Here is a 22801-nt window from a genome sequence, read left to right as displayed (position 1 = left end):
CAAACCCCCAGGGGTTTCACCAATTTTGATACAACTGGGCTGTGCAAATGAAAAATTACATTTTTTTACACAAAAATGCAGTTCTGGCTCAAAATTTTTCATTTTCACAAGGAATGAAGGAGACAAAGCACCCCAAAATCTGTGCCCCAATTTCTCCCGAGTACGGCAATGCCTCACATGTGACCAAAAAATACCATTTGGGTGCATGGCAGGACTCAGAAGGGAAGGAGTGATTTTTGGATTTTGCAGCTCAGATTCTGGTGGAATTTTGGTGGGTGCTATGTCGCATTAGCAAGACCCCCAAAGCAAGAAAACAGTGGAAGCCCCCCACAAGTGACCCCATTTTGCAAACTACACCCCTCAGGGAATTCATCTAGGGGTATAGTGTACATTTCAAACCCCCAGGGGTTTCACCAATTTTGATACAACTGGGCTGTGCAAATGAAAAATTACATTTTTTTACACAAAAATGCAGTTCTGGCTCAAAATTTTTCATTTTCACAAGGAATGAAGGAGACAAAGCACCCCAAAATCTGTGCCCCAATTTCTCCCGAGTACGGCAATGCCTCACATGTGACCAAAAAATACCATTTGGGTGCATGGCAGGACTCAGAAGGGAAGGAGTGATTTTTGGATTTTGCAGCTCAGATTCTGGTGGAATTTTGGTGGGTGCTATGTCGCATTAGCAAGACCCCCAAAGCACCAATACAGTGGAAGCCTCCCACAAGTGACCCCATTTTGCAAACTACACCCCTCTGGGAATTCATCTAGGGGTATAATGTACATTTCAAACCCCCAGGGGTTTCACCAATTGTGGTACAACTGGGCAGTGAAAATGAAAAATTAAATTTTTTACACAAAAATGCAGTTCTGGCTCAAAATTTTTCATTTTCACAAGGAATGAAGGAGACAAAGCACCCCAAAATCTGTGCTCCAATTTCTCCCGAGTACGGCAATGCTTCATGTGTGACCAAAAAATGGCAGGACTCAGAAGGGAAGGAGTGATATTTGGATTTTGCAGCTCAGATTCTGGTGGAATGTTGGTGGGTGCTATGTCGCATTAGCAAGACCCCCAAAGCACCAATACAGTGGAACCCCCCCACAAGTGACCCCATTTTGCAAACTACACCCCTCAGGGAATTCATCTAGGGGTATAGTGTACATTTCAAACCCCCAGGGGTTTCACCAATTTTGATACAACTGGGCTGTGCAAATGAAAAATTACATTTTTTTACACAAAAATGCAGTTCTGGCTCAAAATTTTTCATTTTCATAAGGTATGAAGGAGAAAAAGCACCCCAAAATCTGTGCCCCAATTTCTCCCGAGTACGGCAATGCCTCACATGTGACCAAAAAATACCAGTTGGGTGCATGGCAGGACTCAGAAGGGAAGGAGTGATTTTTGGATTTTGCGGCTCAGATTCTGGTGGAATGAATGGTGGGTGCTATGTGGCATTAGCAAGACCCCCGAAGCACGGTGAAATGATGAACCTAAAAATCCATAGATGTGTGGTATATTTTAAAACACTCCTTTATACATAGGCCGGGTTTGTCGGGGCAAGTGTCACAGTGGAAAATAGTTTGCTTTCTTATTCCCTTTTTATAGCAAACTTTGCACCTTTTTTGTGTCCTGCCCTTTTTTCCAGTGGAGGGGATTTCATCAGGAAAATGCTGCCCTGGTACAATACGGGGGCCAGTACTAGAAGTACTGTGGCCCTCTGCCTGCTGGTTCCCAAATATTAGACCCTTTATGACTTCCTTTTGAAAGTGCATAAATGTCCCCCTCTGGCTGGTAGAACGGAATAGCACGTAAGCGTTATACAGTGCCATCTGGATGATATACACGGCCAGCTTCTTGTACCAGATTTTTGTTTTCCGCAGGGCACTGTACGGCTTCAGTACCTGATCTGAAAGATCCACTCCGCCCATGTACTTATTGTAATCTAGGATACAAATAGGTTTTGAGGTGTGGGTACTGGTACCTCGTACAGGGACGGAGGTAGTACTGTCTCCATGAATTGTTGTCAGTATAAGGACATCCCTCTTGTCCTTATATTTGACCAACAACATATTTTCGGTGGATTGTGCCCTGCTTTCACCCCTTCTCAGTACTTGGGCAATGTGCGTTTTTGGGAGGCCTCTTTGGTTCTTGCGCACAGTACCGCAAGCTGCTGTACCTCTTGAACCAAGGGCCTTAAACAGGGGGATGCTAGTGTAAAAGTTATCCACATAGAGGTGATAACCTTTATCCAGGAAGGGGTGCACTAAATCCCAGCCAATTTTTCCACTAACACCTACGAGGGAGGGAGGGCATTCTGGCGGTTCAATTCTTGAATCCTTCCCTTCATATACCCTAAACCTGTGGGTGTACCCTGAGGTGCTTTCACACAGCTTATACATTTTTATGCCATACCTTGCCCTCTTATTGGGAAGGTACTGGCGGAATTTAACCCTTCCTTTAAAATGTATAAGGGACTCGTCTATGCAAATGAATTTATCTGGGATGTACATCTCTGCAAATTTGGCACTGAAATGATCAATGACCGGCCTGACTTTGAATAGCCGGTCAAAGGTGGGATCATCTCTGGGTGGGCACTGTGCATTATCGTTGTAATGCAAAAATTTAAGGATTAACTCAAAACGAGTCCGGGTCATGGCCATACGGTAAAGTGGGGTGCTGTACAGAACATCTGTACTCCAATATTGCCTAATTTCTGGCTTTTTTACTATGCCCATATGAAACACCAGACCCCAAAACGTCATCATCTCTACTGCATCTACAGGGGTCCACCTAGCAAATGATGACGTGGGGTTTTGAGCAATAAACTGCTGGGCATATAAATTAGTTTGGTCCACCATTAAATTTATAAAATCATCAGAGAAAAATAATTTGAAAAATTAAATTTCTCTGAGACCTGTGGAATCAAATTGGATTCCTGGGATGGCCAAAAACTCAGGAACCTGGGGCTCAAAATTGTCTGGTGGTGGGGTCCATACGAGATCAATTATTGGGGGGGGTCTCAGCTGCTCTACGGGGGCGTCTTTGAGGGGGTCCCTCATCACTAGAGGAGGAAGAGGAGCTTAAGATGAATCCTTCAAATTCCCCGCTTGCATCACTGGCTGTGTCAGAGTCAGAGGCAAGCATGGCATATGCCTCCTCCGCTGAATACATTCTTCTGGATGACTGGGATGACATTTGGGATGACATTTGGGATGCCATTTTTATTTTTGTGTTTCTGGTAGTGAAATGTTTCAACACATGTATAGTGTAGGGTGGGTACAAACTTTATTTCAACCCGGGGGGGTATGTAGTGTGTAGTGTGTATGTAGTGCAGAAAAAAAAAAAAAAAAAAGGTCCTGCGCCAAAAATTGAGCACAGATGTTGGTCAGTAACGTCCGTCACTGAACAGCGCTCAAAGGCAACAGGAATTTGATAAAAAAAAAAAAAAAATAGATCAACCCTGTGCCGAAAAAGCTGATCAGTGATGTACGTCACTGATCAGCGCACAGTGGCCACAGGACACCCACAAAATCACAGTGTGTGTAAAAAAAAAAAAAAAAAAAGACCCCACAGCACCCTTAAAAAAAAAAAAGGTGATCAGTGATGCGACACTGATTACCAGTGAGGGGCAGCAGGTGCACAACCTTTGGTGCAACTGACAGTGCAACTGGCAGCAACTGACAGGTATATATATATAAAAAAAAAAACCCTGCACCCCCAAAAAGTTGCTGATCAGCACAGATATACTGATCAGCACAAAAGGGGGGGCAGCAGACACAAAATATAGCACTCTCTATCACTCTCTGTCACTATCTCTCTCTATCTCTCTATCTCTCACTATCTATCACTCTATGACACTGCAGCAGCAGCACTGACAGGTATATATATAAAAAAAAAACTCTGCACCCCCAAAAAGTTGCTGATCAGCACTTATATACTGATCAGCACAAAAGGGGGGGCAGCAGACACAAAATATAGCACTCTCTATCACTCTCTGTCACTATCTCTCTCTATCTCTCTATCTCTCACTATCTATCACTCTATGACACTGCAGCAGCAGCACTGACAGGTATATATATAAAAAAAAACTCTGCACCCCCAAAAAGTTGCTGATCAGTTAATTTATACTGATCAGCACAAAAGGGGGGGCAGCAGTCAGTTGCACACGCAGCACAGCTGTATATATATATAAAAAAAAACCAGCACCCCCAAAAAGTTGCTGATCAGCACAGATATACTGATCAGCACAACAGGGGGGGGGGGGGCAGCAGACACAAAATATAGCACTCTCTGTCACTATCTCTCTCTATCTCTCTCTATCTCTCTATCTATAACTCTATCACACTGCAGCAGCACAACACAGGAAGTCACAAGAAGTCACAAGATCCAGGAAGCATCCAGCACGCTACAAGCAGTGATCAGGTAAGTATTTGCAAGGATCAGGTCAGTATATCACGGCAGATAGGCACGGTGACCGCACTGCACGCAATTCCAGACTGGAATGGCGTCTGCAGTGCAGTCACCGTTAGTTTAAATCACCCTCCATGGCTGTGATTGGTCCGTCGGTCCGACAAACCAATCACGGCCTTTGGGGGCGGGTGGGGTGAGGTGGGGTGACACCAGTGTCACCCTTACACCCCGTGGTGATTGGTGCTGTACTTTACAGCACCAATCACCACCGATCCCTGTGTCACCGGCGAACGTTATTCGCCTGTACACAGAAAACGCTGTAATTGGCTGTTCACATTTGAACAGCCAATCACAGCGATCGCCGACGGGGGGGAGGCATCGCCGCCCCCCCTGGACATGCTGGGACATGTCTGCTGTCAGGGACAGCAGACATCTCCAAACTGTCACCGCGTCTATAGACGCGGTGACAGTTTAAAGCCATGACGTACATTTATGCCATGCGTCGGGAAGTACATCCCGGCCATGACGTAAATGTACGTCAAATGTCGGGAAGGGGTTAAATTGAAGAACTTTTGAGTTGGCTTCGAATGATTTTGGTCCCGTGAAACTGGGCTGTTTGGTTCCAGAGAAATCTGCCCTCAAAGAACATAAACAGTCATGAAATTACATTTAAGAAATGGAAAAAAAAAAAAACGGTTTAACCTCAATATCCCTGGAACCAATTAACCCATATGGATCCAGCCTGGTATCAGATTGAAGGCCCAGCGATTTGGGTTCAACTGAGATCAACCTCGAGCTTCAGTGATGCCGAAGGGGGAACTGGCAGCCGTTGAACTGGGTGGGGGTTGGAATTAGCGGGTCCCATGTTATCCTATAGGGAAAACGTTCCAGCTTTGCCTGGCAGTATCTCCGGTTGGACCCTGTGCACCCCCGGACCACCCCCTAGATTCGCCTATGCTCTTTGTGTAATTCAGTGTATTCAACAATGCTATGCTACTTTAAAAAAAAAAAAAAAGCTGCCCTATTCCTTTATGGAGTAACCCATCCCTTTTACCCTCATTGCATAATGCCAGCTCTGTACCTGCCCAAGCATGATAGGGAAATTGAGCTGGGTACACACTTGGCAACATTTTCAATGATTTTGACAAATCCGATGGGTTGAAATAACAAAATCAAAATGTTGTCCAATGAGAACTGCTTGTTATAAGTGACATCCTGCGTCGTCTGTACATGAAGGATGATGGAGGATATCAGTAGTGAGCGCAATGCTGTAGAATGCAGCATGGCCCCTGCTAACCCACCCCAGCCATTGCTCGCAGTGTGTATGTCACCCCCCACCGGTTCCCTTTCCACAAGATGTTACTGGGTACAAGGAGCAATGGCTGGGGTGGGTTAGCAGGGGCCATGCTGCATTCTACAGCATTGCGCTCACTACTGATATCCTCCATCATCCTTCATGTACAGACGACGCAGGATGTCACTTATAACAAGCAGTTCTCATTGGACAACATTTTGATTTTGTTATTTCAACCCATCGGATTTGTCAAAATCATTGAAAATGTTGCCAAGTGTGTACGTTGTCTAAGCTGAACACAATATTCCAAGTGTAGTCCCACCAATGATCACACCACTATCACATTGGCATCCCTTGAATCCATTCCCCTTTTAATACATGCCAGTGTCCGGTTTGCTTTTACTGCTGCATGTGAGCAGTGTGTACCATTAACCAATGTTTCATCTATGATGACCCCCAGGTCCTTCTCTATAGCAGAATTCCCTGTAATAACTCAATTTAGCCTATAAGTAGCTTGGTTATTTTTGTTCCCATAATGAATTACTTTACATTTTTCAACATTAAACTGCATTTTCCACCTTTACGCCAACCTTTCCAGATTAATTGAGCTTATTATTATTATTAATAATAATATTAATAATACAATTCTAAATTATAGGAGGGGGGGGGGGGCACATGCCTTGGTGCCACCCTAAATCTACCACTGTATGTCTCCATGTGCTCCCTCCCCAGTCAACAATGTTTATGTCTGTATGTGCACCTTATGTCACCAATGTGGCGTTTTTCATGTCCCATTTCCCCAGCCTTAAATCACCCTTCCCCCATCCCAGTCACCAGTGTGTATGTCTCCCATTCAATTTCCTTTGTACCATTTTTATTGGTAAATAAGTTAAATGAGTAGAAATGAGCTTTAGAGATTTTGGGGTCATTATCTAGGCTCCTACTTGCTCTGGTCCAACATATCATTTACTGAGCCCATAGATGTATCTACCATAGGTGCAAGGAAGTGCAGCTGATTTGGTGCCTAGAGTAGAGCATACCTTCATTATAATGAGCCACTCATGCCCCACTTACCTGTAGGCCAGGGGTCCTCAAACTATTTTGCTCTGGGACCTCACCAGACAATAAAAGTAATGACAGGACCCCAGCAAGTTACTGCAGAAGGTCATCACATCACATGTGTAGTCAGCAGACTACACATGGCAGCATTGTGGAGGCAAAAAATTATGTGAGGAGTCTAAAATAACAGACAATTCAACAGATCTTTCAGACTCCTTGAATCACTGACTTGGATTAGAAAAGTCATCAGCCTGATGGTCAGCAACATGGAGTCGTAACCCCATGCTGAGGAGGTAGGGGCCCACTTCGGGGTTAGGACCCACAGTTTACGAACCACTGCTGTAGGCCAATGAGTTAAAAAGGACAGTATTGAATAAAATGAAATGAGTTTGGAAGAACTGAGACAGTATTAAGGATACTATGGCCCTTATTCAGATCTGTGCGGCCGGAGCCGCACACGGTGCTCCGGCCGCACAAACCAATCCCCGCCCACGATACGGATCACCACGGCCGTCCGTACACGGACGGCTGGCGATCCGCAAGAAAATGGTGGGGCGTACGCCTCCACCATGGTGGGAGCTGCCCCCTGCATTCGATGGTCGGCGACCATCGAAGGCAGGGCCGCACGCCCCACCAGGTCCCGCAAGCTGAGACCACACGGACAATCGTCCGTGTGATAGCTTGTATGGGGGCTGAGAGCTGACATCCGGCGACGTCAGCTTCCCGCCCCCATCACTGGCGTCATACCCTCATTAGCATGCATACGCCCCGCGTTTGCATGGGAACGCCCATGAAACGCGGGGCGTATGCATAGGGAAATGAGGGTATGAAGCCCCTCACGCCCCTATACGCCCCCTTTGCGGCGGACGAACTACGTCTGCGGCGAATTGGGCTGCACATGCGCAGATTGACCTCTGCGCATGTGCAGACTGAAAACATCGGCGGTACGGCCGCACGCGGGCCGTACCGCACGATTCAGAATAAGGGCCTGTATCTGTATGGTGAAATGTTCCCTTATGCACTTGAAAAAGTGATCATGAACAAGTGATCATGTAAACCACAGAGTAAAATGCAGAATATGCTGCATATGAATACACCAAATTGTGCAATGAAAGTGATACTACACCATATAAATGGTCTGTATAATGACTAAGCACTAATGCGTTACAAGATTTTATTTTCCAGTCATTTTCATACCTTTGTAATTGTTGCATTTATCTGATATGTGGTGCAGATTAAGCTAGGCAAAGCATTGCATTTGGCATTGAATGGATTTAAGACTTATGCTGCCCATACACTTGTGCGATTACATTCGATGCAATCTCGGGTTAGATTTCCCTTGAAGCTCAGCATTCGATAAATCGCATGAAAAAAGCATTTTGGTGCATTTGGTTTTGCATTCGATCATGCGATTTATCGAATGCACCGTTCGATTAAAAAAAATGGCGGATCGCATGATCACATGATCGAAAGCGATCGTGTTGAATGTGTTAAAAAAAACACCAGATTATTGAACAGGTCTTGATTTAAATAAAGGGCTGGCCTACTTGGCCTATCTGGGGTATATAGGCAGGCAGCCATTTTAACTCCATGCACTCCTGTTTGCTTTGTGACTAGAGAAGTTTGTTTTATACCTACTGCTCGTTCCATATTTCTAACTACTGTGCACTGCTTTGTTCTGCTTGGCATTACAAAGTGCTTCTATCCTGCTGTGTCTAGAGATGGATTCTGCAAGATTTCAAGCTCTGATGAGCTACACTGTGCTGAAGATCAGGAGGGACAGGGAGAGGGTCCAGCAAAGGAGAAGAGAGAGATCATGCTGGACAAGGACCTGGTTACTGCAAAGGCCTGATTGCTCCTACATGCCCCTCCTGGCTCATATCCACGAAAGTAATCCTGAGGACTTCAGAAACTTTCTGCGGATGGATGACGACACCTTCCAGGAATTACTGGGTCTGGTGACCCCCTATATTGAGAAGCGGGAGACCAGATGGAGGGTTCCTATCTTGCCTCAGGAGAGGCTCGTGGTTACCCTGGGGTTCCTGGTGACTGGCAAGTCCTTTGAGGACCTGAAGTAGGGGACACGCATCTCTGCGCAGGCTTTGGGACACATCATCCCTGAAACCTGCAAGGCCATTATCAAGTTTTACAGTACAAGTATTGTAAGGTAAGAAAATCACACCACATATTGTTTGCCATTTTAGCAAAAAGTTTTATTGAAAAACTGAATGTGAATCTTTAAAACAACACTTTTTAAAATATGTGTCCAACATGGCTGAGAAGCCCAAACATGTGAAAACACGCCAGCGCTTTATATCTTTAAAAGTTAACATGTCATTTAGTAGCATAAAACTATCACAATCTACATAAAGTGCAACAACAAATATAAATACCAATTTGGGTCAGGAAGATGGTTCCCCGCTACCATCTACCTTCCCCAAGCTGCATGTGTGCATTGTCCGCCTGCAAGCGATGTCACTCAAATGTCTGAGCTGCAGAATGCACCACATCTGCTGGAAAATATTATAAAGTAACATGTTAAATATAACTGGTGTGCAGTGTTGTTTACAAAGTATTAAAAACATTGGTGGTCAGTGGTGTAGTTACCCTTTAGCCTGGGAGCCCAGCAGCGTGCATCCAGCCTCCTCTCCAGTCATGTGCACAGGGTGGGTGGAAGAGGAGGGCCAGGAAGTTACCAGAACTGTTCAAGAATCGCACGTCGCCGTTTAGAAAAATCAAATGCGCACAAAACAGCATTCAACCGCACATACAATTTGAGAAATATTATGTGCAGCACATAAGACCGTGAGATGCGACATTCGAGCGGCGTGGCCGCGCATCGCGTCGAATGGTACACATTTTGTGCATACAATCATTCAATTTCTCGGCCAGATAAGGTCGAAATCGAAGGATTGTATACAATATCTCACAAGTGTATGGGCAGCATTATATTCTGTACTCAAATAATCCATACATCTATATAAAGGCATTCAAGAGAAAACCAAACAAACAAAGGGACAGAGAACATCTAGGCGCACACAAAAGGATTCAGGAGCTGCATTCTAATAGTAGAAGTAAGAGATTAAACATTCACAGACATACTATGCTTCTCCCTGCTTCCTTAATTTCCTGCATTAATCTGGCCTGAGACCCACTGGCAAGCGATGATGGCACTGGTGTACTGGTGTGTGTAACTGCATACAGGGAAGATGTCATGTCTCACAGACTCTGAGACCTCATGGGGTTTGGAGGCCCCAGATCTGGAAGTGTATAGTTAGAGGAGATGCTAAAAAAGAATCTTCAATTGAATCTCATGCATACTGTACTTAGGGACAAACATCTAATGGCTTTATATACTGCTTGTATGTACATAATACAACTGGTGGTAAAAGTTCATACACCCCATTAGGGTATACCTTTACTAAATTGATTGCCAATTTTTTAAACCAATAAACATTTATGCAGCACTAAAGTTGCCACCAGTAGTTTATTACAGTATATTGCAGTGCTGAGTTTTACAGTGTACAATCCTATATAATAGGGGTTTAGTAGTAAAATGTAGCAGCATATCTTTCTTCCTTAATACATTGATATGAAAAACAATGTATAATTAATAGGCTTTGACTGTATCATAGAATAGGAGTGTGGCATTTTTTGAAACCAACTTTGATTTGAGAACAGCTTACTTCCAATTTAGAAACAAAATCCACTTATTCTTCATTGTATAAATCACTTGGTTTTCTAAGAATGTTAATTGTAGTTAGAAGGGTGGAGATTTGTAAAGCATATGTACCAAACCTGGTACCATAAAACACTGCGGCAGGATGTAGGGAGCAGCTTAGTAATTATTGTGTTTTCCTTGTTTTTTTTTCTGCAGATAACTATATCTGGTTGATAATACTATAGATATTATACAATGGCATATGATTATTCAGCAGAGGAGTTTGGACATACTTGCCTACCATGCCCTCCTGGTGAACGGTTACAGTACATATCACTACCACTTTGCTTAGCAGGTCATACCCAATGAAATACGAGAAGCCCATGGGGTGGGCTATAATAAGGTAATGCCAGATGAAGACGGCATTTACTGTATGGGCTGAGATTCTTGGTAAATCTGGCAATTTATGAGCCCTACTGAAATCTGTAAGTACTGCTGTTGCTGCCAGAAATGGAAGAAGCAATGCATACGCATACTGTATATCTGGTATATCTGCCATGGCCCATCCTTCTTAACTGCTGGGGACACTAACTGTAGCTTTCATGAGGCGTTTCTGCATAATGGGCCTTATTTTGGTTCATTCTTTCTGACAAAATCCTTCTTAGATGGGCAAAACCATGTGCACTGCAGGTGGGGCAGATGTAACATGTGCAGAGAGAATTAGATTTGGGTGGGGTTTTACTTCAAAGTGAGATCTATATTGCAGTGTAAAAATAAAGCAGTCAGTATTTTCCCTGCACAGAAACAAAATTACTCACCCAAATCTAATTCTCTCTGCCCATGTTACATCTGCCACCCCTGCAGTGCACATGGTTTTGTCCATCTAAGAAGGATTTTGTCAGAAAGAATGAACCAAAATAAGGCCCCATGTGCACTGCAGGGGGGCAGATGTAACATGTGCAGAGAGAATTAGATTTGGGTGAGTAATTTTGTTTCTGTGCAGGGAAAATACTGGCTGCTTTATTTTTACACTTCAATATAGATCTCACTTTGAAGTAAAACCCCACCCAAATCTAACTCTCTCTGCACATTTTGCATATGCTCCCCTTCAGTGCACATGGTTTTGTCCATCTAAGAAGGATTTTGTCAGAAAGAGTGAACCAAAATAAGGCCCAATGACTCATAGCAATCGTGGACACGCAAGCGTCTCACACACTCGCGTGTCCATTGGCGGAAATGAGGCACACGAGCGTCTCTGACACACATGCACCTTATTCTGTGGTACGGTTGGCGCTTATCGTGCCAGGAGCCGTCCATTTTAAAAAAATGCTACTAAAACGTACACTAATACATATAGGTTGCAGGAAAATATTATATTTTTCAATGAGTGAATAGAAACCTAAATGCAAAGCCTGGTAAGTCCCAAAGAGGGCCAGATTAAGCCATAGCTCTCAGAGACCTTGTACAAGTGCCCCTCCTCATTCTGTGTTGGTACCAGAGTGCATACTTTATCACAGATATATGGTGCTACATGAGTGTTGCCAGGGTATAGAGGGTGTGACTGGCATGCAAGGGGTGTGACTATAAAATACATGGGGGGTATTAGTTGGGGAGAATTAGTTGCAATGACTTATCAAGCTGCAATTGGCAAACCATTACAATTATAATACCCATCTAACATCAACCAACATCCAACATGTTAATCACCCCCCCCACCACCACCACCATTATTCCCTTCACCAGCCCCACAACTCCTGTCATTATGCCCCTACATCTTCCTTCATCATTCTCACCCTATAACCATTCATCATCCTTCAAACTTACATACAGCATTGTACACTTTGCTCTCAGGAGACACCTCCACAATCTAGGGGAGTTCTTTATGCACCTTCATATACTATGTACCGGGAGTATTATCTATACACAGCAGTGCAAGAGCCGGGCTACTTGTGTTGCACAACCAGTGTACTTAGTAAATTAGTTCCATAATGACCATTGGAGAGTCTACCCAAACGTTTACTGTAGTGTCTCCCATATCAAATTAGCACTCAGCAGGCTACATTCTAGCCAATTGTATTGCCCAATATCATGGACATGGGAATTTTCACACACAAATATATACATTGGGGGGAATTTACTAAGGCAAATACGCCTAAAAAATTAGTATTTGCATAGTAAAATATGAATTTTTTAGGTGTATTCGTATTTTTGGCATTTACTATGCCAAAAATACACATATTCGTATTCTTAGTAAATTTCCCCCATTATGTCTGTTGACATTGTGTAACTGAAGATAGTATGCTGTCAAGATAATAACTGTTGACACAGGGACTGTCAACAACTAATATACTGAACCATAAAATAACAATTACTGTATGTAACTAAACTGTTGAACTGCTAAAAAATGAAGGTAAACAAAACCTAATTATTGGTTTCTTGCTATATACAAATATAGCATAGTCTTGTGGCAACAAGGCTTCTCTCCCATTTACTTGTGCCAAGATGGTGCTCTTGTTGCACTGCTGCTCCACTTCCAGTGGACATTCACTTCTGGGAAAGCTGCTGATGCAGGAAAGTCTCTGGACTCCAATCTCTTGTCATATCCTCCAAGAAAGAACAAAAATATCTCAATTGTCTTGTCTTTAAGCAGCCATGAACTTCTCCCTCAAACAGACTTTGGTAACAGCTATTTATCATGGCTCTGGTTAGTTTGCTCCCAGCTCATGGGTACATGGATGGAGTTATCCAAATGGCAGCCCTTATATTATAGGGACAAATCCTTAGTGAAGTTACAGTAGCCCTTATCAGTCTGGAGATACAGATATAAGGAGATGCCCTGTATTTATATCCATTATATCCAATCTAATATATAGTGCAGAGTTTCCCAAACTCAGTCATTACAGTCCATATTGGAGGGTATCCATGCTTGAGCACAGGTGACTTAATTAGACCTTATTCAATTTGATTTAACCATATGGGCTCTGGAATGGATGTAAACCTGGACTGTAATGAAGACTTTGGGAACTTCTGATTTAATGCATAGTTCCATTTTTCATAGCCATGTCACAGTGAAACCCCAATAGAGCCACATGTCACCACATACATCCACAATGCACTCACAGTAGATGTATGTGGTGACATGTGGCTCTATTCCAGGGTCATGGACTGGTGTGGCCATTACATTCAGCCACACTGACTGCAGAGCCCTGAGCACTGTGTGGCACACTGCAGCTTTATCAGTTACATTACCAGTGCTCTGCAGCATCATGTTATAGGACACATAGAGGTAATCCTGCTCTTCCACCCATTGCTTCTAAGGTAAGAGAGACGATAAAGGGATACCATCTATTTAGATGACAATGCCCTATAGAATCCTGTGAGCTTCTTTTGCACAGAGAGGGAACAAATCGGATCCCCCACAGCACCACTTACGGCGCTTGTGTCACTCGACGTATGTGCAGATAGGACAATGGGTCACAGTCCTGGAAGTCCTATCATCGCAAAGGACATGCATACAGCATTAGCAGGCCAAATGCGATGCTTCATGCAACCCGGCCTGGGATGTATCTTTGGGCCTTATTCTGATCGGTGCGGCTGGATCCGAATATGCGGCTAGGACCGTGCGTGCGAAACCCCGCCTTCCATACGGATCGCCAACTCCGTCCGTACGCGTTAAGAAGCTGCCCGAACGGACCGCACGTGTATTTTTCATGGAATACGCCTCCTCCATCTCAGGAAACCTCCCCCATCATTCGATGGTCGCAGACCATCGAATGCAGGACCGAGTCGTCCACCAGCTCCCGCAACCTCAGACCACACGGACATTTCTCTGTGCAAAAGCAGGGATCTGGGCGGGCAGCTGACATCCGGCGATGTCATATGTCCGCCCCCTACACGTGCGTCACGACTGCATTACCTTAAGTACGCCCAGCGTTTGCATGGGAACGCCCATGAAACGCGGGGCGTATGCATATGGTAATGAGCCCAAATAGCCCTTCACGCCCCTCTCCACCCCCTGTTCGGAGTGTTCACATTTCATGCGGGATTTGGCCGTACGCCCAATTGCACATGCGCAGAGACGCCTCTGCACATGCGCAGACACAAAACATCGGCGGCACGAACGCACGCGGATATTACCGCACCAACCAGAATAAGGGCCGTTGTTTCTGTGTAATAGGGTGAACTGGGGAGGGAACTAGGAGCTAAAAAAGTGATTTCAAATTCCGCACTGACAATATCATCAGCGCTGCATGTGGGTATCTAATGCTCCATGCTACTTGTCATGAGTGAGGCAGAGGGAAGCCTGTATCTGATGAATTACACCTAGCATGAGGCTTGTGCATGTACAGATACTAAAAGTGACAGTTTGTGCAGCAGGAGTAAAATCAGTGGGAGGCGTGGCATTCAGCTAGCCATACAGATTCTCACATCGATATAATGCGGAGAATCAGGCTTCTGCAGCTGCCCACAACTATAGCATAAAAGCGGTTTGCTGAGTGAAGATGGTTATGCGCCCTCCGCACAGCAAACAATAGCCCTAAACATTGAATCTTTTATTCTCTATCTTATTCTAATACTTTCATTCACGATTGCTAGTATTTTTATGGCCCCACAAACCAAGACATACTGTGCGACTATGTTGTACTGATCCGTGCTGTATATTTCTATAACAAATTTCTCAATTCAGCTTGTGCAAACGTCTGCCCCCTGCACCGCCATCTTGCTCCTCAACCCAATGAACTATAAGGTGCACACTGTACTGTATGTCTAAGGAGGCTTTCTGGGCCTCTGCTATTCTGTGTTTCATAAATGAAGCTCTTTGTCTTTATTTGTTCCATAATGCCGAGTCCTTTTCCACTGAAAGGTTTATAGAGCAGTCAAAAAATATTTTGCTCTACAAATTGCTTTCACTTATCCATGCTTACTCGGAACACATACATCCCGCCTTCCCCCCCCCCCCCCCCCCCCCCCTCCCTGGTGGTTTTGAATTTCGTTGAAATATTAATGTAATTTAATCTGGAACATTACAGATTTCAAGGCAGCACAGCTGCATATTGTGTTATGGACTATATTCACCTAAAGGAAGCAGGAAAATAGCCTGTTCTTTGCTGTGCTATTGAGTATAATATGTATGAAATAGTCAGTCTGACAGAGAACGGTTACCGAACTCAAAATGACTTGAACTTAAAGGGGAATGCCAGGCATTAATATTATAAATGATTCCCTTTATCAGTAGTCTAGTCGGTATCAACATTGTTCAGGTGGCATTCAGAGAGGAACTAATGGCATGGATCTTGGTGGTAAGTAGTATGGTGCCTGGGTTCTAAATAGCAAACTATGTACAATTTGTGTCTGGCACCATGTTGCAATCATGGTGTCAGAGAGAGAGAGAGAGAGAGAGAGGGTTGGAGTGCACATCTGAGGTACTGGTGGCAAGAGAGATGTAATTGTGAACAAATATCTGGGATATTGAGGCAAGAGAGGTGTCAGTGGGAGCAAGTATCTGGGATACTGATGGCAAGAGAGGTGTCGGTTGGAATGGGAACATTAAAAGGAAAAACAAGGGGTTGAAGTAGTCCCAAGGCGCAGCCAACTACTACTGAGTAGAATAGACTAAAGGGTCAACACTTAAAGTGTAGTCAAATTCATTTTTTTCGACTATCTATTGGGGGGGCGTGGCCACGGCAGCGCGCGAGTGAGGGAGGTAATGTGCCGGCTCTCCTATATGTGAAAGAACGGCTCCCTGGCGCCCAGACCCACATGCGATGATTACCGTGTTTGGGGTGATCTGAGACGGCGTGCATCATAGAGGCCAGTCGGAGCTTCGCGTAGCGCTGCATCCGTGAAGTGCACAGCGTATTCCAGCGGCTGGAGGAGGACGGAGCTGCGGCATGTGACGCCGGTTCGGCTGGCAGCGTATTTCCTGCCTGACCCCTGGGGTGACCTCCGACGCGCATCGGGAGACGCGACAGCGGCTGGTAGCAGACTGACGGCAGCTAGATAGCTGCGAGCACGGAGTGAGCAGCAGAGAGCAGGCGGCTGTAAAGCTCAAAAGTAAGGGGGATCCCTGTGGACAGAGACACGGGTCCTGCTGGAATTGTACCTGAGTGGAGGACTGTGTTGTGCTATCCACGTGACTGTGATATACCTGACTGCGATATACCTGACTGTGATACCAGCCACAACGGTAAACCTGCACCAACTTGGGGATCCTTTTCACCATACAGGACAGATCCTTCTCCTTGACCCACGGCAGTGGTCAAAAAAGGTTGGTGGACAGTTGGGGACATATCAGCAGCCTAGAGACAAGCAAGTCTCCCATTCAATGCTTAGCCATTTCTGCTGAACAATCTGTTACACAGAGACGGCCACCTAAGTATATATAAACTCATTGTTCCCACCTATGAGTCAAGGCGCTCCTGGCAGAGAGTGGGGGGACCAAAAATAAAAAAAGGGGGCAGAATAAATACATTAATGCCTATTGTGACTGTCATGTGCCGTCTATCTTTATTGCATAACCAAGGAAAAATGCAGATATATGGCTGAACGGTGTCTGTTCTTGCTGCCGCAATACTGCGCATAAATACGGTTCAGTATCCGTTTGCATAGTAACTGCATATTAGCCTAGACGTGGGCTCTGTGTTTTTTTTTTTTTTGCAAAGACAAGTGTGACATAAACTTCAGGAAGAGCTGAATAAGCTTGCGTCTAAGCGAATTGAGCCTCAGCTTGGTTAGAGACTGTCGCACAAACTACACTCTGCAAAATCTGAAACGAGTCTCATTGGCCCTGGTAAAAGCTAGATGGCTCAGAAAGCTCTAGAGTTTTTACTCTCGTCAGCCTGCTAAGAAAAAAAGGAGAAAATAATCCAAAAAAAAAAGGAAAAGAAATATATAGAACAACTGTGCCTCATTGTCACCCCATCTGCGATTCTCCCCTTTTAAAGGGAAAGTAGAAAAAAAGAGGAAAGTAGAAGAGAAAAAGGAAAAACAAAGAGGAGGGGAGGGAGGAGGGAGGCGAGAAGGGAAAGAGACTTTTTTTTTATTTATTTTTTTTATTATCCCCCGTGCAACAAATAATTTAAAAGATGGGTAAAACAGGCCAAAACACGGCCGCAGCGCGGCTGGAGAAGTATGCCCGCTCCCAGACACAGACTGGGAATAGTTCCCAGTTAACTACTCCTCAGACAACTCCTGCCAAGGGACCCAAGGACCCGCAACCAACTGATGTTACTTTGCAGCAGGTGTTAGAAGCCGTCAACATTTGTGAATCTCGGCTTTCGGAACAAATAATGAAGGTCCAATCCGACATAATGTTGCTAAGAAACGATGCACAGAAGACTCGGGAAAGGGTCACAGAGATAGAAGGTCGAGTCTCCTCAGTGGAGGATGCAATGGTTCCCCTTCAATCTCAAGTTAAAACTCTGGCAGTACAAATGGCGGATATGCGACATAAAATGACAGATTTCGAGGGGAGACTTCGTTGCAACAATATTAGATTCATTGGCTTTGAAGAACGGACGGAGGGCAGCCAACCAGAAAAGTTCTTGGAGGAATGGCTGATACAAGAATTTGGGAAAGAGGCCTTTTCCGCACAGTTTGCTATCGAAAGAGCCCATCGAATTCCAGCACGCCCCGCCATCCCAGGAGGTCCTCCACGGACAATTATTGCCAAGATTTTACACTTCAAAGACCGCGATTGTATACTACGTTTAGCACGATTTAAACCTGATTTTGGTTATAAAGGGAAAAGAATCTCAGCATTCCCGGACTTCCCGATCGAGATCCAAAAAGAAAAAGGAAAGTTCCGAGAAATAAAGTCAAGGCTCAGGGAGCTCGACATTAAATATTCAATGCTATACCCATCTAAATTAAGGATCGAAGTAAATGGAGAGACAAAATTCTTCTTGTCCCCAGGAGAAGTAGCCGAATGGTTGGACAGATTCTATCCGGGCAGGAGACAAATGTCTAACCTCCAGCAAAGTCTGGAGACCTGATGGAATGTGTTGCTTCCTTTCTTCGCCTATGTTCATAGCATATAGCGAAATGGATACTATGGACACATGATTTAATCATGATTTAATCCTGGTGTTCTTGTGTTTTTTTTTTTTTTTTCCTTTTTTCGCTTCCTTTATTCGCTCTTTTTCCCCTCTTCTTCGCATGTGGGATGGGGGGGAGGGGTAGAAAAAAAGATAACTTACAGAAATGGAGAGCTGGCCGCGCGTTAGGTGGCTATTAACTAAGTGCTCCTTGGAGGATATAGGAGGATAGTAAGGGAAGGGGGGGGGGGGAGTGGGAATCTAGGTACACCTGGGGGTTCAGGAGGTACAGGGTGGGGGTGGGGGGAAGGGGTACATGTTGTATATGTTTTGTCAGGATGTCATGGTGGGTGGGGGGAAGGGGTATATGTTGTATATGTTCTGTCAGGATGTTTTGGCTCGCTCTAAGCACTATGAAAAAACAGGAACGCCATCAGAGATATTGAAGGAGATAGAGGTTATTAAAACGACAAACAGAAACCGAAAAGTAGGGGCGGGGACTATACCAGATAAAAACATGTCTTGATGATTAAACTACTTACGTGGAACGTTAGGGGTCTCAATAACAAAATTAAAAGGGCCTTAGTATTAAATCATTGTAAATTATTAGAGGCCGAAATCATATGCCTCCAAGAAATCCATTTAAGTAGGGATCGGGCAATGGCCCTAAAACGCCCATGGTTAGGCGCAGTTTTTCATGCCCCGTTTACATCCACATCTAGAGGGGTGTCAATACTAGTGAAGAAATCAGTGAACTTTGTAAGTAGAACGATTAAAGTAGATCCAGGTGGCAGATTTATTTTTATTGAATGTAGTATTGACCATGTTGATTTCTGTCTGATGAATGTTTATATCCCCCCGCCATTTTCATATGAGGTATTAAGGGCCGCGGTTGATTTCTCTATTTCATATCCTGAGAATCATGTGCTATGTCTTGGCGACTTCAACAATATCCTTTCTCCGCAGTTAGATCGATGGAGTAGAGTAAATTGCGAACCCCATAATAGCAAGAACAGATTTGCAGAATTTATAGATGGGATAGGATGGAAGGACCCATGGCGTATCAGATATCCTGACCTATCCCAATTCTCATGCTATTCAGCAACCCATAGGAGCTTCTCCAGAATAGACATGATGCTAACCTCAGATAAAATAATTAATAAAATTGTGCATATAGAGTATAAAGCGCGTGGAATTTCAGATCACTCCCCCTTAATAATACATATGGACCTGGAGAAGTCGGTGGGTTATCGATCATGGAAGCTCCAACCGTTTTGGCTGTCACAATTCAACTCAGATGAGATTGAAAGAGAAATGATGGTTTTCTTTGAAAACAATGAAGGTTCCACCTCGAACACATATCTATGGGACGCGTTTAAGGCCTTTTTGAGAGGCATATTCATCAAAAAAATGTCTTTCCTTAAGAAAGAACATAGGAAGACTGCTCACAAGATGGAAGTACAAATGATGCAGCTTGAGGCAGTATACCAATTTAGCAAAACAGATACAGATTGGAGTAAGTGGCAAAAAGCTCAAGGGGAATGGCTGGAGTATGTGCAGGATATAAACAGCCGACGGCTTATTTCAAGTTCGCACCACTGGTACTCGAACTCTGATAAAGTTGGTTCATTTTTGGCATATTTAACAAAACAGGATAGACCATCAAATATAATATCAAAAATCAAGACGGAGTCAGAAGAAATTCTGACTTCCACTCCCAAAATTGTGGACGAATTTGTCCAACACTACAAGACAGTATACCAATCTCACATAACTAAAAACCCGGAGGAAATAGAGAATTTCTTAAAAGAATTGGATATCCCACAACTCTCATCTGAAGCTAGGGCTCTCCTGGACGCCCCGATAGAAATGGTGGAGGTGGGAAAAGTAATCCGATCCCTGCCCACCGGGAAAGCCCCAGGTCTGGACGGGCTGCCAGGAGAGGTTTATCAAAAGTTTGAGAGAATTCTGGCCCCACGGCTCGTTAAAGTTTACCAAAATATGATGGAAGAAGACGAGGTACCACCCTCAATGGCAGAAGCCTCCATCGTAGTCATACCTAAAAGGGGTAAAGATTTGATCAGGGTGGACTCATACAGGCCAATTTCGCTAATTCCAACAGATGCTAAAATTATCGCAAAAATCTTGGCTAACAGATTGAGTAGTGTCATCCAAAGTATAGTCCACACTGATCAAACAGGGTTTATGAGTGGAAAATCCACAATGATAAATCTAAGGAGGGCATTTTCGTATATCCAATATGCTAACAAAGTGGGGTTAGATGCCGCGTTGGCCTCATTTGATGCCAACAAAGCATTTGACTCCGTAGAATGGAGTTATCTCTGGGGCACTCTTGAGGCATTCGGATTTGGTCCATCTTTTGTTAAATGGCTAAGGTTATTGTATAGAAACCCAAGTGCACGTATATCCATAAATGGGTTTACATCTGACCCTTTCTTATTAAATAGAGGGACCCGTCAAGGGTGTCCTCTCTCACCTTATATTTTTGCAATAGCCATAGAACCGTTGGCACGCCTATTAAGATCTAGGCTGAATTGCCAGGGGGTGGGATTGGATAGGAGCTTCGATTTGATCTCCTTATATGCAGACGACCTCCTGATCGGCATGGCCAGGCCCGAAAGGGATTTACAAATGATAGTTGAACAGATTAGAATCTTCGGGGAATATTCTGGGCTTACCATCAACTGGAGCAAATCCCACCTACTGGCAATAGGTAACGATTGGTTAGAAGATGAACAATTAAGTACGTTTCTGGAAAAAGTAATTAGCTTTAAATATTTGGGGATTGTAATGTCCAGACACCCAGAAGAATATCTGAGAGATAATCTTATACCAGTGTTGGGGGAGGTTAGGAGGAAGTGTAAATGTTGGGTAAAATTCCCTTTGACATTAATTGCCCGGATTAATTTAATAAAGATGGTCATATTACCCAAGATCCTGTACATACTCCAGCATTCGCCAATATATATTAAAGACAAATTTTTTAGAAATCTAAATACTATAATATCTGCCTTTATATGGGGTAATAAAAGACCGAGAGTCAAACTAGCCACTCTTTGGAGAACAAAAGAAAAAGGGGGACTTGCACTACCGAACTTTAAAAACTATTACTATGCAGCCCAAATGGCACAGATAAAAACATGGGTAAAGACAGATGAAGCAGCTAAGGAATTGAACAGTTTGATAAACAGTGTTGACAGGAGGATAACTCCCCTACAGATGCTGTTATCCGATAGAACATCTAGAGTGTTCCCTCCCATAATTAACCAGGCCATCAGAATATGGAGAACAGTTTGTAAACAGGATAAATACACAGGGGTGGATCCAGAGACCTCTTTTCTAACCTTAACAACAGTTCAAGCAGTCAGGGAACAGCAAGGCGGGAAAATATGGCAAAATATTGGCATAAGCACAGTAGGCCAATTCTATTAAGAGAAAAACTTTAAGTCATACGAGCATATGCAGGCTGAATATGGACTACCTAGAGAGATGTTCTTTAGGTTTTTACAAGTTCGGAGCGCAATGACCCAACAGAGTGGAGGAAGGGAAGGGTGGCTGGAGGAAACCCCAATTAAAAAATGTATCCAACAAATATCCCATCAGAAGCAGATCTCCAAACTATATGGATATTCGCAGACTATTGTCAATGATGCAGACCTATATCAGCTCAGGCAGAGATGGTCTGGGGATATCCCAAATTTAGATCTAAGTGATTGGCTGGATGCTCTCGCCTACCCAGGAAGGGCGACGAACTCCACAAGGACACAACAAGTCCAGTTTAATATATTACACAGGACATATATAACCCCGGTTAGGCTAAATAAAATGAATAGCGCAAAAAAAGATAGATGCCCAAAATGTGGGGAAGGGGGGGCCACGTTTTGGCACTTATTGTGGGCCTGTGAAAAGGTGCGATGTTTCTGGGAAAAGATTCGCCAGGTCATCTGTGGCTTGGGGATATCTCGAAATGCCCTATCAGAAATAAATTTAGTGCTGGGGGTACGGCACAAAGGAAATGTCCCTAGAGAGGTGGGAGCCCTGTTGCTAAACCTCACAGCACTGGCCAAGCCAGTTATAGCACGCAAATGGATGGCAACAAATGGCCCAGTAGTAGAGGAATGGATTAACCAAGTAAATATCACTTATGAGCACAAAAAATTAATTTATGCTTCGAGAAATTCTAGCACTAAATTCTATGCCATTTGGGAAATTTGGCATAGATCTTAACACTTTAAAGTACAAGGAACACTTAAAATGACACGTTAAGAAAAATATAGAATGTAAGTCACTTAACCCCTTCACGACATTTGACGTATATA

The sequence above is a fragment of the Crinia signifera genome, chromosome 9, assembly GCF_055691185.1.
Source record: "Crinia signifera chromosome 9, ASM5569118v1, whole genome shotgun sequence".
Classification (NCBI taxonomy): domain Eukaryota; kingdom Metazoa; phylum Chordata; class Amphibia; order Anura; family Myobatrachidae; genus Crinia; species Crinia signifera.
Note: the sequence above shows the minus strand (reverse complement) of the source record.